This window comes from Astatotilapia calliptera, chromosome 10 (assembly GCF_900246225.1).
Source record: "Astatotilapia calliptera chromosome 10, fAstCal1.2, whole genome shotgun sequence".
NCBI classification, from domain to species: domain Eukaryota; kingdom Metazoa; phylum Chordata; class Actinopteri; order Cichliformes; family Cichlidae; genus Astatotilapia; species Astatotilapia calliptera.
This window is the reverse complement of record NC_039311.1, coordinates 14,279,883-14,298,082: the sequence shown is the minus strand read 5'-3', so window position 1 is coordinate 14,298,082 and position 18,200 is coordinate 14,279,883.

Here is an 18,200-nt window from a genome sequence, read left to right as displayed (position 1 = left end):
AAAAGTCCATTGTTTGTGTGTTATATGTGTCATGGTTCATTGTGTGGCGGGCAAGGTAGGAAATCCAAAGATACAGACAGATGATAAAATGTCTCATTGTTTGTTTGTTTGTTTGTTTGTTTGTTTGTTTATATGAGCCTAATTCATTTTGTCAGGCATACAAACTGTCCGTACTAAAGTTTATGGGCATGAAAAATGTGTCTGAGATTTTTCAGCAGCATAGTGGAAAGGACACTGCCCTCCCCAAAGCCCCGCCATGATCTTGATCTCATTCTTGTCTTGAAATTGACAGAATCTGTTTGTTAGCAAACAAAACAGCAGAACCTCCCAGCAGCCTCTGGCTGTTATTTTTACACCTCAGGTACAATTAGTGCTCCCTTTACCAAACTAAAAACCTCCATAAGTCTTTCTTCATTCTTCACAGGGCCTTAGTGAGAGTTGCACAGACACGGGGAAAAGGCCAGAGATGCAACACACAGTTTTCCCACTGGAGCGAGACATGGAAAAATAAGTTAGACAGAGCAAGCGAGAAAGGAATTGAAGCGAGTTGAAACGGAGTAGAGAATGATAAAACCCTGTTGGGGACACAAAAAAGAACAGGACGGGGCATTTCATCGGGGCATAATTGGCAGTCTTTGTCAAAGGAGGCCCTTGATTTAATAGGCAGGTCTGGTGACTAAACCACTGGAGTGCAAACAGTGAAGAAAAAGCTGAGGCAGATCTGGAGTTTCCTGACCAGCCGCCCCTCCCCTCCCCCTCCCTGTCTCTGTAGACAACCAAGCAACTAGCTCACAGCCTGTTTTCCTGACTGCTTGCACCCAAGCCACACTGCATATCTCACCCTGCCACCATGTGCGGTGCACACTGCTACACACATTCACAACACAGCGCCATTATCAGCTCCCCACCATATTAAGATTTCATCCCTTCATTGACAAGAGGGAGAGCTACAGACCAGAGGTTTTATGTGATCAGTGCAGCAGCAGCAGCAGGTGCGTACACCTTAGTGTGGTCGTGTGACAGAGCAGCCTTTACTCAGTCTACAAATGGGATGTGATACCCTCTAACCTTACACTAGACTTAGCACAGCACAGATGAAGGAGCGTCTATACCTTCCTTCCTGAAACCTCATCAGGTACATTACAGCATAATACCAGCTATTGCAGAACTATATGGGGCCATGTACTTGCAGCTGTATGCTCACTCCCCATCAAAGCACCTTTTAACTTGAAGAATATAGAAGATCATGGACTTGATGTGTAACAAAAGCTGGATTTCACTGCACATGGAGCTGCTAAGCCAAATGCACAGAGTAAGCATACTGTAGTGAGGTTTACATATGATGTACAGTACTGCTGGATCACATACAACTTGCTAGACATTGGTCTAGCACAGTCAAAGGCCACAAAAAGATAAGCAGCTGGAGGGCAATTTTCACCTATTCAGCATTAGAAGTGATAACAAAAGAAGTCACACCTTATTAATTTATTTTAAGGGTGTTATCTCCAAATTATCCCAAAAATAATTGCTTCTAACTGTTGCAGATTTAACCCTGCTGAAAAAAAAAAACAATATTTTTTTCAATTAATTCATGCCATCATTAAAATAGACCTTACATGTCAGGCTTGAAAAGAGTAGATTATTATTACTTGATTTACTACATGCATTTGGCTCAACTAAATACATGTAGTAAATCAAGAGATAGAGCGTGCAAACCTGCACAGGTCTCATACATGTATTTCACCTCCTCTGGCTGTGGCTCACATGGTACAGGTTCGATGCCCAGTACTGCAACACGCCAAAGTGTCCTTGGACTGAGGAACAGCTAATGCTAAAAGCTCTGATAAAAGTACAGAGTCATTTACAATTCCAACCAGACCCTGTAGTCAAAAATAGATAGATTTGCTGGTAACTGCTGCAGGGGAGATATAAATAAACCCAAATCAATGCACACATTTTCTCACATTTCAAAGCTTATATCTAAATGAGAAAATTCCATGTATCAGGTATTTCCCACAGTACAACTGGTCAGCATTTAGGGGGTTAAACGTGGATGTCTATACATTACATAACCTCACCATCTGAAACAGAGAAGCACGTCAAAAATCTTACCTTGTCAGAGTTTTGGTTTCAGTGCACCTTGTGGTCAAAACTGCTGGTCATACATCATTCATTGCACACTCAGTCTTATCTGAAAGGAACTTTTAAAACCACCCACAGGTTATGAAGTCTAGGCCAGTGAATAAAAGCTTGAGGAATAGAAGGAAATGATAGACTGCACCTGAACTGACCCAGCGAAGTTACAAAACCCAAAGCTTTGGTAAATTTGGTCCTTTTTTTCTCCTCCAGACCGCTAAAATATAAGTTAAAAATGTACATTTCCCAATTTTATGTAATGTGATGTGACAAAGAACAACATAAAAACAAAAGAAACAATACATAACAACCCCCAAAGATTAAATATGCATCCAAAATACACAGTTACGGTACAAACCCATAATTCTGCATAAAAAGTCCTAAAATTTGTTTTAAAAATCCAAAGAAAATACTGCAGTGTAAGATTAAGATATCACAAAAATTGATTTAAAAATGCTATTATGTTTTGTATGTGCTCTCTATATGTGTGTTTAGTGCTCGGAAGGAATTAAGAAGCTAAAAGGTGTGACAGAGGAAGGTTAGGTGGAGATGTGTGGCGATGGAGGGGGGTGGGAGGGCGTGAGGTTGCGTCAATGCTATGATTAGCGCGGACCAAGCTATGCTGTTATTGATTGGCACAGTGGAGACACTGGGCTGCCTTCCACTACACTCTAATGAGAAGCCCTGACCTCCACTAGTCAGCAAGGTCACCAAAGCCTACTGTAATTGCACTTTCTCTAATGGCGTCAGTCACGCACGCACTCCAACCCCAGTAATGACAATTACCATAATGTCACCAGGCTCTGTGGGGGCCTTCCAATCATCTGTCATTTTGGGAGAGGGGATGTTAGTCAGCTGCTGCCAGAGATTCAAAGGGTGCAACAGTGTATTTGATTATGATACCTTTACGCACTGAAACCTGTTTCTTAATCACCAGGGTGCACCAGATTTTATACCGACCATGCACACACATGCGTGCTGCCTTAAAAAAAAAACAACCCCAAAAATATAATAATCTCGCAAGAAAAATAAATGGCTCGCACTACGTTTAAACTCATTTCCACGTGCAGCCTCTGGGAAAGAAGGACGCCAGTGATATCGATATTTTTTCTTATTACTAATTATTTTTGTCCTGCATTGTTTGTGTTCTTCTCCTTTGTTTGTTTAATTGTTTTCTTTCTGGAGGTGAAAATGGTTTGTCTCAATGTCAGAGACATTCAAAGACCTGAAAGACTCACAAAGTAGCCAAATACTCCTCTTCTATTACAAGAAAAACACACCTATTTTACTATATACTACACTATACTATATTTTATATGTATTTATTGCCCAGAGTCATCAGAAAATGACAGCACTGATCAATTGTTTAAAGGGATTAAAACAATCAGTGTTGACGTGCATGACCTCTTAAGAGCATGCGGATGCTCTATGCGTCAATAAGCTAAGCTCGGTGCATGTTTTGACCCCTGCTGAAGAGGTCCATGTTACCAAACAAGTCACCTTGAAACATCAGAAAAGAAATTGCTACATTTATTACTGAGATTTCTTTGGGGAGGTGTCAAAAACCTACAAAACAATCCGAACCACAGATGGTCAAGAGCCGCAAACGTCATCCACTTTCTCAGTACGAAACCTTATGAAACCTTTGTCTGACTTAAAAATTATTTTTTATGTGTTTTTGATGATTAGGCTGGAATTTGAAGAGCATTCTTTGCAAATTTTCATTTCAATAGTTACAGTTAGGACCGTATGATTTTTGTGTACTTTTTTTTTGGACACAACCCTAGTTAATGTAAAAATTTTCAGTGTGTGATTTAAGTGCAGACTTGTGACCTGTACTGAGAATTTCTAAACACAGTCTCCCATTTTCAGAGGCTGAAAATCAATTGGACAGTTGATTGATAATCAGTTTCATGGTCAGGTGAGGCCTGTTTCCTCCTTATTAAATGAAGCCATTAAGCAGATAAAACATGTGGAGCTGATTCTAAGTGTTGATCTTGTTGGTAATTGTTCACTGGAACTCTCGATACAGGAAAAATCTAGTGCGCTCTTAAAAAGAATGAATGCACTGGCAAGCTCAGTAACACCAAAAAGGCCTGAACGAAGACCTCTAAAGCGGATGATGATGGAATTATTTTCATGGTTAAGGAAAACGACTTCACAAATCTATCCAAGTTTCAAACATTCTTGAGGAGGTGGATGTATCATTGTCTCAATCTACAACCAATAAACACCTTCATGAATGGAAGTACATTCATGAAGCAAATCACTGGTTACACTCAAGAAAAATAAGGTCACACTTTCAATTTGCCAGAAAACATTTCAAAGAAGCGGCACAGATCTGAAAAAGACCAAGTTGGACTTTTACCAGAATGATGGGAAGAGAAAAGGATGGAGAAGGAGAGAAACAGCTTATGATCCAAAGCACACCACTTCATCTGTCAGACATGGTGGAGTCAGTGTTATGGCATGAGAATATATGGCTGCCAGTGGAACCGGTTCACTAGTGTTTATTAATGATGTGACTGCTGATAGAAGTAGCAGGATGAACTGTGAATTGTACAGCGCAATACTCTGCGCTCATATTCAGCCAAATGCTGTAAAATTAATCAAATGGTGGCTCACAGTGCAAATGGATAATGACCCAAAGCTTACTGTAAAAGCAACCCAAGAGTTTCTTGAGGTAAAGAAATGAGATATTTTTCAATAGTTAAGCCATTCACCTGATCTCAGCCCAACAGAACGTGTTTACTGAAGTTACTGAGAAATATGAAGACAGAGAGAGACTTCAGTCATTGACTGTTCTTATATTTAAAACAATGCTAATTTGTTCAATTGCTTCTAAGCCTCTGAAAACTTGTGTCTGTGTATAACAATGGCTGTAATTCCTAAACATTTAATTCAAAACTTGTGTTAAGTCCCTTGAAGTAAAAGTTAAAGTCTGGACTTCAATCACATCGCGGTTGTTGTTTTTTTTGTTTGCTTTGTTTTTTAATTATATATCGTGCAGAGAGGGGAAATTTTAAAAGGTCTGTCATTGTCCAACAACTTGTTGACCTTACTGAAAATCTGCATGTCTGAAACTGCGAGGTGACTGTGACAAAAACAGAGCACAGATCGCTTAGTGTCGTTATTATTGAGGGGTCAAAATATAGTCAAAATACAGTTTTAATACAGTTTGTTTGTTTGTTTATCCCCACTTGATTTTTCTCTGCAGAATATTGGGTTTCCAGTAGAACAATGCCAAATGGCTCTGTGGGTGTTTTTAATAGCCTACTGTGTTTGGCTTGTGTTTGCTGTTCAGTGTTGAAAAAATCAATCTTCCTTCTACTTTTCCCCGTCTCATGAGTACTGTCGTGCATTACAGTGATTCAGTTTGTTTTAATTAGAAATGCAAAGAATAAACTTTTGTTTTCTAATATTTGTGTTCCTTTTATTTCTTTCTATATGATTAACATCTGGTGGGTAGGTGTGAGCTGCCTGCTGCTGAGATTTTTTCCTACCTCTACAAAAAGAGTTGCATTGTGGTAAAAACTGTTACTCTTATAATAGAATAAAACTGCTACAGCTAATAATATGATTTTTTTTTAGAAGCAGAGTAGCCAAACTTAAGACTCTTCAAGTGCTCATATCCAGCAGCTATAGTTAGCATAACAGATGTAGCATCTTTTTTTATAATGATGCTTTTACACACTCTTCAACACCAATATCTCATGTTTTACCCCTTAATAATAACTAATCAGGCATTGATGTTTTCAATAAGTCACCCTTTAAATTTTGTCTTGGCTTGAAGTTTTGCTTCTGGCTGCATCACCTGAAAGGTGGATGCCAACACAGGCAGCTGTAGCCAACCTAAAACTGGACCATTCGACTGTATTTGTTGTGCTGTTGTCTTTAGCAACATTTTAATGCAGTTGACCAGCCAAAAACTAGGGTTTGATGAGTTGTTATTTTTACTCACACACTATCTAATAAATATTACTTAGCATGAATTTGCATATGTGTTTGTGTCTGTGTGTATGTGTCTGTGCACCCATCTTGGGTAAGAACTTAGCACTCCACATGCTCATCCAAATATGGTAACCTCTAGCTCCAACAAAACTGACACAGCACTTATCAGTGCTAACAGTGAGGCTTTAGAGTGGGACCTTCACAAACCAGCAGCTACATCTTTTATGTACAGTATATGTATAAGACAGAGATTTAGGTGTCCTTCGCTGTGTATTATACCTGGATTCTCTGCAACGTTAGGATGCATAATAAGAGATCCATAATGAGATTTTAAGTGGGGCCTATTTTGCTTTTCCTTATTTTATTTCAAATAGAAATACTCATGTACAAGTCTGGGCAGCACAGACTGCAGTAGTTAACACTGTGGCCTCACAGCAAGAAGGTCTTGCTGCTAGTGCCTTTATGTGTAGAGTTTATATGTTCTCTAAATTGGTCGTAGGTGTTGTCTGTCTCTCTGTTTTTGCCCCATGATGGATTGGCAATCTATGGACTGTTGTATCCTGGTGTATCACCCTATGAGAACTGGGACAGACCCTCAATTGGAAAGATAATGAATGGATGGATGGATACAAGTATTCTTACAGTGTTAGATGTTCATATTAAAAATGGGCAGAAAATAATCCCTGTTAGACAAAAGCTAATGTTTAACTCTGCTCTAAATGCTCAGCTTCAGACTTCTCCTCTCAGTTGCTCCCTTTAGGGGTCAATGCAGTGGACAATCTGCCCCATCTCACCCTATCCCTATCTTCTTCTGTCACACCCTCTGCATGTCCTCCTACACTACATCCATGAATCGTCTTTGTGGTCTTCTTCATTTCCTCCTGCCTGGCAGCTCCATGTTTAGCATCTTAGCTCTCTTATGTCTGCTAGGATGTTCTGAATATTGCCAACTGAGGCACAAACCCCTAGCTATGAGTACAGAAGCCCCACTCATGTGCTGTTTAAATCTTTTTGTTTGTGAAGTGCGGCCAATCGAAGGAAAGTGACCTTAAATGACGGGGAGCTAAAATCTCTTATCTTAGTGACTGAGATGGGAACGTTAGAATTAGTTTGGACCAGAAAACCTACAATCAAGCATAAAAACATGATGCTGGAAATGAGTATTAAAGACCAGGACCTCCTCTAAAACCCAGTCCCTCTTCCCACTGCAGTATTTTTGTGCAATCCCTTAAGAAATGGCAAGGGGCTCAAAGCCTTCCGGGATTACAAACAATGCGAAATATATTGTACTGACAAAACTCGTCCAAAAGTCACCAGATACCACCAACAGACTGTTTTTGTGGAATGGTGCAGGAAAGAGTCACAAAAAACGATCATGAGCAGCAGCAGCGTGAATGTGCTTCAGGAATGAGTGTGAGCCACGTTGGCTTAAACAGACCGACTTATTGTCAGTCTGATTGTAACTTGGCTGCTCATGGGTCAGCTGATAGCATGCATGACTGAGTGTCCTATATGAACTGCTTCAAGCTTGACTTTGCGCTTTCCGGAGTGGACTTTTTAAACTCAATCTGGCCCCACCTACCCGTGAAGCGAAGTGAAGTTCATTATGTAGGTGGCCTGAGCCAGAGCCATTAAATGCAATAATCACTGAGTAAAGACTGTGTTTAGCTTTAGTTGTACATCATACTACTGTGATTCATAACGTCTCTGTACAATGTAAAGATGAGAAGACGTTTCCACAGACAATCGGCCACTATACGCTCATCTGCATGCGTGATGAGGGGAAAAGGTTTATGCTATCTGGCAGAAAGTGTACGCGCTTTCCTTCAGATTTACTGCAGCGTGTCTCCAGTTTTAGGAGGTTCATGTATTTAAGTGAGAGCTGGGGTCATAAAAAAACTGGGAGTGAAAAAGAAAAAGTTAAAAAAAAAAAAAAAGGATGGCCAGGGTAGGTGGTTGCTAAATCAGTGAGAGCACAAAGAGGCAGGCGTCTGAGAGGTATTGACCCTCCATTGATCGTCAGAAGCTGCGTGGTGGTATTGACCAGATAGAGGAGAGACCCGGGGAGGCAGCACACAGCTCCACTGCTGAGAGACAGAGAGAGGAAAAAAAACAGAGAAAAACAACCATATACACTGCCTACTCTGACCTTGTGGGCCGTCGCTGTCCTACAGCCCATACCACTCTACCCCCACCTCAAACAGAAAATGTGTGTGTGTGTGTGAGAGAGAGAGAGGCAGTGGCCCCTGCAGAGAACCATGCAGAAAGCTTGGCTTTATCTTACTGAGGCCATTTCCTATCGTGTCTCTCAAGAATCTTCACTGTAACGCCGGGAAACACGGCAACAGATAACAGTCCGCAAGGGCCTTCTTCTGCTGCCTCTGCTACAAAAACACCCAGACATGTCCGCATGTAGAGCTGGACCTCGGAAAAATCGCTGAAATTGGTCAATATACAGTATTTGTTATGATCCTGATTTGATGGTTCATTACTTAGTAGCAGGCAGTTTTCACACTGTAAACAGAAGGTGGGGGATTTTATTCTAATGTGTTACAAAACGAAGCAATGTGTCTAGTCAAATATAAATGCGAGTAATTTAAAGAACACTTATCTTTGCCACAGTTGAAGCAGTAACTGGGAAAATGTGGTGCTCAAACGGGCAGGAAAAACCGCCCATGGTAACCTGTAGCATAAGCTATAGCATTGTTGATCTCGGCAATGTATGCTTCCAGAGGTGAAGGAGGGTGGAGACGTGTGGTGACAAAGAAAAGGTGCATACAGTATTTTGTCACCGTCGGCTGTGATGTCAGTCAACACAACATTTTTTTTTTTTTAAATTTGCATACATGAATGAATAAGATGATATCAGCATCATGCAGGCATAGGACTCTGTGCTCGGGGCTCCAAACTCAGGAAAGTCATGGGGTAAAAAAAAAAAAAAGGAAAAGGTGGAGGGAAGGGGGGGGGTCATTAAAGTGAAAACCAGGAGCCACATGGGAGGCAGAATTTTAAATGACTCCCCTTGTAGCAAGACTAGCCCAACAGAAGGACTAAACCTCTCTCCCTCTCGCTCTCTATCCATCTCACTCTCTCCCTCACAGAGATGCAATTAATTCGGATGGAGCGTGCCAAGTGTGCAGAGATAGAGCGAGCGGGATGCGCCCTCGCACATGCCGGAGGGAGGACAGTTTCACATTCCCCAGAACAAATACAGATTTGGGGGGCTTTCAGCCCAACGCGTCACGACCAAACTTCATCCCATCATTTCCACCTCGTCTCTCCTGAGTTCCTCCTCACTGCAGCAAGAGCACCACCCAAGCTTGCTTCACATCTATCACGCTCGCGAGCTCGCCAGCTAATAAAAATGCTGCACAGCCCAGAGTTTAAACCAACTCTAAAAGAGAGCATGGTGTGGAAACATTTGGGTCGTTCACATGCTTGCTTATACCCCCTCCTCCAGAACACAGTTACGCAGCTGTTGACATTTCTCAAGGCCAGGATCGGAGGACTGCAGGTGGTAAAAGCCCGGGGTTGGAGTGGGTGGGGGTGTTGGACGTGGTTGAGTGTGAGTCATGTCATGGTACACAAAGCACGTACCATGCAAAGTGCAGGAGGGAGTGCAGCTCGGGGCCAGGGAGGCCATCGATACCAAGGAAATTGATTGTAATCAACCAAGTTACAGAGGCTGAGCAGGGATTGGCCAGCGACCATCTTTCCCCTCTTCTCCTCACAGTCCCTCCTCCTCCTTTCTTTTCTCTCCTCTTCTTCCTCCATCTTATGCTGTGGTTCCTGATGCCGGTTTTACCCAGACTGAAGAATAATTGCTAGTCAGCAAATTGAAACAGGTTGCACAATGTAAACACCAAGAAAAAAAAAAATAAAAACACGTAGGAGCAGGCAGGTATGGTTAACGCAGGCTTTTTATTTAAATGTTCCAACTTGTCTGATAGAATTATCTTTGTCCCGGTCTCTGTGTGGGAGTGCGTTTGATCAAACAAATCAAAAAGAAATCACACGGGAAGAAAACAAAGAGTTCTTGAAAATCAGTTGCATCTCCTCTGCTGTGGCTCCACTGTAATTTCTCATTTGAAGACAGTGGCATACCTGGCAGTGCAGCTGCACCGTTAAAAACGCTGCCCCAATTATAGCATAACACCTAGCCTTATGGTTTCCATGGCTGCACGATGCATTTTCCCGCAGGACGCACCGTGGAGAAACGAGTGTCTTATCAACCATCACCCTGGTAATAACACTCCCTCGAGCCTTTGCCGCATGTGTCAGACCTTAACGAGAACCCTGGGTGAAATCTCTCTCCCAGTCCAGCCACAGCCATTGATTTGGACTTAATCTGTTCCTACGTGTTCTCGGGTGTGTGCGTGTGCGTGTGTGTGTGTGTGTGTGTAAGAAAGAAAGAAAGACTGTCTTTGTGTCTGCTCAAAACTGTGTGTTTATTTGTATATTTCTGTTTGTATATTAGTGGTTGTGCACGCTCAAAAGTATACATATATATATATTAGGGGTGCAACGATACACAAAATTCACGGTTCGGTTCGATACTTTGGTGTCACGGTTCGATATTTTTTCGATACAAAATAAAATGTTCATGCCTTTTTAATTTGTCATTTATTAAAATTATAAATATATATTTTAACTCAAAAGTACAGTTTTTAAATTTAATGTTGCTGAAACAACAAAGTAATAAAAATAAATAAATCTGATCGAGAAATTAATCATCTTTGGAAAAGAGAGTTTATTACAGAGAAATGTCTCTTTCCAAAATAAAAGCTATACTATCCGCTTCTTCTGGGCTATATTCTCAGCAGCATATTAAACATATCAGGTCCCCATAAGGAGAATCATGTGCTAACGGCTGTCTAAACGACTCGGGTAAAGTTTGTAGCATGCGTGCTTGTTGTTTTTGTCTGCTTCCACTTGTCTTTGCATTAGGATGATGTCGGAGTAAATGTGGAGTCATATTCGTTGTGTTCCCACTAGTGCTGTCAGCGTAAATCTCGTTGAAATGACGTTAACGCCACAACACGGCAAATCTCCGTTAACGAGCTACCGCGGATCGCCCCGTGCGTGGGGCTGGACGGCCAACACGTTAACGAGCTAACTGCGCTAACACACTAGTTCCCACCAATGTAATTGAGCATTGCGTGGCACATCCAACATACTGTTTTACTTTAGTCCATGACGCGCTTACCTTCAGGGTCATACGTCACATGAAAACCAAAATAATTCCAAACGCCAGATCTGAATGAGGGTGGGGGAGGCTCAATTTGGCATGTTGCAAGGAGAGCTTAACTTCTGTCTCGCTAGCTTGCCCTGCGCTCAGTGAATCTGCGTTCGACTACTCCGCCTAGGCTGCACTGTCGAGCGCAGATTCACTGAGCGCTCAACACAGACAGCATCGTCAGAAGGAAAGTTGATAAAATAAATTAAAATTGTGTATTGTTCGATACATATGCGTACCGAACCGAAAGCACTGTATCGAATGGTTCAATATCGATACGAGTATCGTTGCACCCCTAATATATATACACACACACACACAAACACACACACACACACACACACACACACACACACATATATATATATATATATATATATATATATATATATATATATATATATATATATATATATATATATATATAATACATCAGGTGTAGGCCTGTTATATTAAACTGGATTGTTTCATGTTAAGAGATAAAATTGTTAAATATACTAACTTGGTATAAAAAAAATCATAAATACATATCAAGACCATTTTTAATATTGACATTTAGGATTCAATTCTATCTTCAGAGAAAACACCAAAACCAGAAAAGGCCTGACCCAGACTCTGTGGCTTTTATATCATTGCTGGAGCATGATCTTAGCAGCGTGCAGGAGTACATCCCAACCTACCCAAGCATACCAAAAAACTGCATTTTAAAGCTTTACACAGAGATGGCTTTATCCTCATGCTTGTCCCGAGCAGTGTCCCTATCAGAGTTGACATGGACATGTCTTCAGGGCCTGTTTAATAGGATTTTTTTTTTCAAAGTTAGATAGAAATTGTAATGGGTTGCGCAAGATTGTGTCACTGTGCTCATTCACAGATATTTATGTGTAAAAAATCTGGCCTAGTGTTGTTCAACTCACATCCTATTCACCCCCAACCTTTTTAATCTCACAGTCTAGCCAGTGTCACAGAGTCATTGGTCTGTGTGTCATCTTAAGAATGTCATACATTTGTAGCCTCAATTGTTTTGTTTTTAACTGTTTTAACTTATTTTTTTTTAAGTATAAATGGACTTAGAGGTTAGAGGTCTTAGAGGTCACTTTAAATTGTGCCGATCCTCTGTAATTTTCCTAATCATGAACATGCCCTTAGTCAGCCCTCTGGTTATCAATAATATATTTAAATCCGAGAAACTGCTGGTGAGATTTTGACAGATGAACTTTAGTTACTCAGTTCTTTTGCTTCCCAGTTCTAGATAAATGAAAGCATAAATCTGATGATCAAAATTGCTTTTAGATCATTTATTGCACATAAAAATGAACCGTGCTTTCATAATCCGATCCATTCTCTGTAATTACTAAGAATGGATTGGATTAGCAGACTCATATAACAAGTCTCAAGCCTTATATAGAAATGTCGTGATTCGTTCAAAGGTAGTTTATGAATGAAGTTTGATTATATATTACAGCAGAGCAGCATGAAGTATACTTACAGCTTCTTGCAGCAGCAGCTTTTAATGTAATAATTTCAATAGAAAGGTTTCATTTAGAGCTCAGCGTGGTGGGTTTTTTTTTTTGGTCACCACTCAGAACAGAAGAAGTTAAAAATACTGCACAGTGCTCCATTAAATTCAGCCACCAGCTCATATTTTAACGACATTTGTGCTGAAACACCCACAAACAGACTTTCCCTGATTCCATCTGTGTAGAGTTTCAGGTTAAAAAGTTACAACGGATCTTCAGTCTGACTCCAACAATTGAGACTCTGCTTAACGCATCATTTTTATTTATAAAGCTGTTGGCTTTTATTTCGTTTACTTAGACTTCAGCAGGAAGCGCCATAATGCCTTTAGTGAGCGAGTGAGTTTTACAATACTTGTCGAAGCAGCTCAAAGTAACTTTGTTCCATCCGCAGGTGTCAAGAGGACAGGGCTGCGGTGGCAAAGGAGAAAGTGACTATTTTCCTCATTCATACCCAAAATGAGATGAATCCTTTGCTATGCTTGATTCCTCTCTGATCTTATGTGTTTACTTGTGCGAGTTATTATTTCACACACGCAGGTAGTTTGCGAAAGATTGATTCAGCTGCACTCCATTGGTGACAAAGTGTTGATTTCATCACATCAGCTTTCTGTAAAAAAATAAAAATAAAAATGGGACTAACTTTAAAATCCTTTCTAATCGCTTTTAAGGCAGTTCGGTTTCACCAAATATCAGAAAGCTGCTAAACTGTTTGGGGTTCACGAAGGTTTTTTCTGTGTTATTGCTTCATTGTCTTTGGTGACTTGATTATTACTTACTACTGCATGTACATAATAATCTTTTTTAAAAGAAGCATGATGAAGAAAAAAACTAAGTATAAAATATATTAACTGTACTTTTCCTTCTTTTGTTGACAGTTTTTGTTATTCTTCAGTACAAATATGAGCAACAGCTCAAATGGGATGGTGGTGGATGGGCCTTAAGACCCAAATGTCATCTAAATACCTGAAATAGTTTCTTTATGAGTCATGTCATAGCTTTCAGTGTTACCATTAAGCCTGTATGTTATATCTTTAATAGACCTCTAGTAAAAATAATAAGACAGTGGAGACAGATAATTAGAAAACACCCAGACTCACATTTAACAACTGGAGCTTCAGCTGGTTGACATAATATCACTTTGATTAATTTCACCATAGCTGTAGTCTGCTCTGATCTATGACCGAGGGTTTCAAGATTAAACTGTAATCATGCATTGCTTCCTTCATCATGAATTTGTTCCTTGAGTACGGATATATATTAGCACATACATATGTTAGCATTATCACTAAGTTCATGAGGCAGCACTGGAGAAACAAACATCAGCTTCATCAGATTTCTACTTGAATCAGGTGCATCAATGCAAAGGTAGAATTTTATACAAGGTTTTTATTATTGTACATGTTTTCACACAAGTGAAGAATCGATTTAACTTAGTAAGTTAGTTTATTTACTAATATAACCTAATCATAACTATATTAAAAATGGTTGTGTAGTAAAAGACTCAGAGGGGAGCTTTTTTTGAGGATTTAACAAAAAGGCGTGCACAGTCTTTAAACTGAATGTCCTAAGCAGAAGAATCACAGAGAAAACTCTCTGAAGACTATTTTTTCTTTACCTTTACAAGTAAAAAGGATCTTGAGGGAGTGTTGTTGTTGTTGTTGTTGTTGTTGTTGTTGTTGTTGTTGTTGTTGTTGTTGTTGTTGTTGTTGTGACCTGGCAATATATAATTACATCTGAATTTAATTCAATTTTTTTCAATAGCAATCAACAGTTCGAGTAAGAGGAAAAAAATGTTTTGGGAGCATCTAACACACGGGATCATTTTTTCCAGTGAACAAATTTAATATTAATATGTAAAAAGTCACTGAATATTTTGTAAGGTTGGAGATACAAGTTCTAACACAGCTAGAACAGTATCATAAATGACCTTTGTTGCTGCTGTAACTGTTCTGCAGAGCATGCAGTGAGACAAAGAAATGGTCTACCATGAGACCAATCTTTCATCCACGTTCCTGCAATACGCTGAAACAGATAAATAGCCTAAGATAGAATCGCTTTATTAAAACCGTTTACAGTCCTCCTACATTACATTAAGAGAATATAGAAATAGTCCAATTAATGAGGCATCATATTGACTATTTTTTATGAAGGCTAATGTTGTTTTTTTACACCACAGCACTAAAACAACAATGTTGTTTGGTGAGATTATGCTTTAAAAAACAACTTTAAGGACATATGTATCTTTAAATAGCCTCTTGTACCTCATTCTGCTTTTTACCGTGACTTGACTTACATTCGGTCAATTACTAAAACCAGGGTTGCGCCTTGTACTTACTTGAGGAGCTTGTGTTTTTCTTCCTGTTAGTCACATTTTACAAGCAACATTCCTCCCCTCCTCAACAATTGGACTGCATCAGTCGCTGCTATCTCCCCGTTCGAAGAAGGTGGCGACTGAGCTGAGAAGGGGCCAGCCTGTGCAGGGGCATTTGGATGGGGGAAGGGCATGTCTGCTGGCAACAAGGGTGAGTAGATCAGTGCGGCTCAGTGTCTGTGAGGCGGTGATAAGATTCCAGGATTTTCCCAATGTGACAGGCCTGCTCACCAGCCGTACACCCCTCTGTATGGAGACAACCGCAACCTCCACCACATGACCCTCTCACCCCAACCCTTGGGCTGCTACAACTCAGCAGGCAGGAGCCGCTGTCACCTGCAACCACACCCAGAACCTCAGCACTCACAGTGAAAAGATGTTAATCTGAAATCTGCTAAATGTAAAATCCAGTTTCTATGTTACACTCAGACGCTTGCACCCTGTACACAAGTCGTGCTGTCTCTTTCTTTCTCTCTGGCTCACTTCTCTTTCTTTATCTCTGCCTTCTCAGTCCCCCCTCCCCACTCCCTCTCCCTTGGATGGCAGGTCAGGCAGTGAGCTGTGCGGGCTCAGAGGAGGTAAGGACGCCGCGGTGCACATTAATAATGAAAGGCCTCAGCCACCACCCCCAGACACACACACACACACACACACATACACACACTCCCCCCATCGCCATGGCGATGGCACTAGCCCAGCACTGTCACCGGGGGGGAAGCTGGGAATATAGCTATGCTCTCCAAGTCTCTGCTCACCAAGCTGATCACAAGCTCGTACACAAGCCCACCATACTGGGCCTTCCACCACGGATATTTTCTAATTAAAAACACTCCGCACTTTGGCTGTCTGTATCTACTTCCCCACCTGGATAAGAGATAGTGAGTATGAAGCTGTAAAACTAAATTAATCACAGAATCATTGCATAGCAGGGAATGGAAATCAACTCAGTAATTACACTAAGACCAATGTGATCAGCTCTGCCTTCTCGTATCCGTAGATGAGTCTCAGAGTCTCGCATGCTTCCATCGTTATTCTCGCTATCTTTAGTGCATAAGTGTGTTCACACCAAGAGCCAGCCTCTGGGGCTGGAAACGAAAGCCAACGTGGAAGCTTCATAATCTTGCAGTTCCTGGAGTGGCCACTTGAGGCTTACTCAAAAAGCAAGTCAATCCCCGTAGATTTATGTGTTCACCATCTTCACAGCCTGATATAAAACAAATTCTCTGTAAGCTGTTTACATCTTATTTTATCCTAAAAGTTAGACCACGTTGGCTGAGGGACGGGTGTTGACACAGGAAGCTTTCCACTGGGCTTCTACTTCACTAATTTGAGTCACAGAACCAGACCTCTCAGACGAGTTTGTGGTGTTGGTGACTTTTAAAGGAGTTTTAAAGGAATTATCTGCCAAATAATATGACTCGCTGTGAGGTACAGCCCATCCAAGAAATCTGTGCTCCTGTTTTGGAGAGTCTGCTTGGATTTTATTGGATTGTTATTTAACATTAATTAGTAGATAGCTGTGCACTGGAGACAGACAGTCTCTGGATACCGCTTTTAGCCTTACCTGATCAAAGCACTACACCCTCTAATCGAAATTCAAAACACACACACATATTTGACAACTTGTAAATTTTCAATAAAAATGTCCATGCGACAGGTTGTTGCAAGGCAACATGTGATCATGATATACCCTTCATAATAAAGGTTTTGTTGATAGATGTTACTTTAGAGAAATTAAAATCATATGATGGTTTTGTATGGTGTTACAGGTGCATAAATGCTACAAATGGGTCAATTTTGCCTATTGGTAGGTGGTTACTAGGCAATGTGATGACATCATAATATCTGATATAGATAAGAACCTTCACGGGCCTAAGAAGTACCTGTGTGCCAAGTTGCTCAACTCCAACTGTGTATAGAGGAGTTGGCAGGCAAACAAATAGACAGTGACTTATGTATTACAGGAAAATGCTAGCGGAACAATTCTCAGAAAGTGCACAACTTGCTGCATTAAATTTAAGATGACACTAGTGTGTTTAAATTCACATACTGGATGTATGCAGAGTACATTGTGAACTACATGGTCTCTCTTGGAAATGAGATTTTTAATCTCAATGAGATTTTTACCTGGATAAATAAATAAAGGACTAACATGAAAGTGCTGTGATCCAAACTTTTAAACTCTGTGTACACATGATACTATCAGCGTTAAGCACCACAGCCTAAATAGCTCTGGACACGGAGCTTGCAATCATTCATCCACAAATATCATCAATTTTCAAAACTTCTGCATGTGTTTTCGGACTATAAATATCAAGAAGTTGGGCAAATGTCACAAACATCTTGTTGAGAAAGAAAAATCCTCGAAGAATTAAAAAAAAAACATTTACGTGGAGCTTCAAGAGGTTTCATGCAATTTGAAGAAAAACTGCAAACAAAAAGATCTTATTCAAACATTATTTAAATCATTTTGGTTACATTTTAGCATAGCAAGGGTCCATTGTTCCACTGTAGGCAGATACACTATATGGGCAAAAATATTGATATAAAAGTATAAAGTGTAAGAAGTAAAGTGGGTAAAAGTCACCAATGATCTGCTGGTTCAATAACTTCAGAGCTCCAAATCTCTTCTGGGTTTAACATCAGCACAAACACTGTGTGCCGGGAGCTTCATGACACGCGCCTTTATGGCCTAGCTGCTCCTGTAGGGTTCATGTGTAGATTTCCCAGTACTTTTGTCCATATAGTGTATTACATAGGCAGTAAAAAAGAGATCTCAGTCAACCCAAGAACATCTTAGCGATTCATACCACCACCTGATTTACTTTAATGAGCTGTGTTTGAGTCAAAATTATGCTGCAGCGTCCAATTGTAAAAGAAAAGGAAACTTTTTTTTCCTTCTAATTTGTGGAAAATGTATCCTTAATATTTATTTTGTCAGTCCAACCATTTTTTTAAAATCAGCTGTTAAAAAAAACATGCAAAT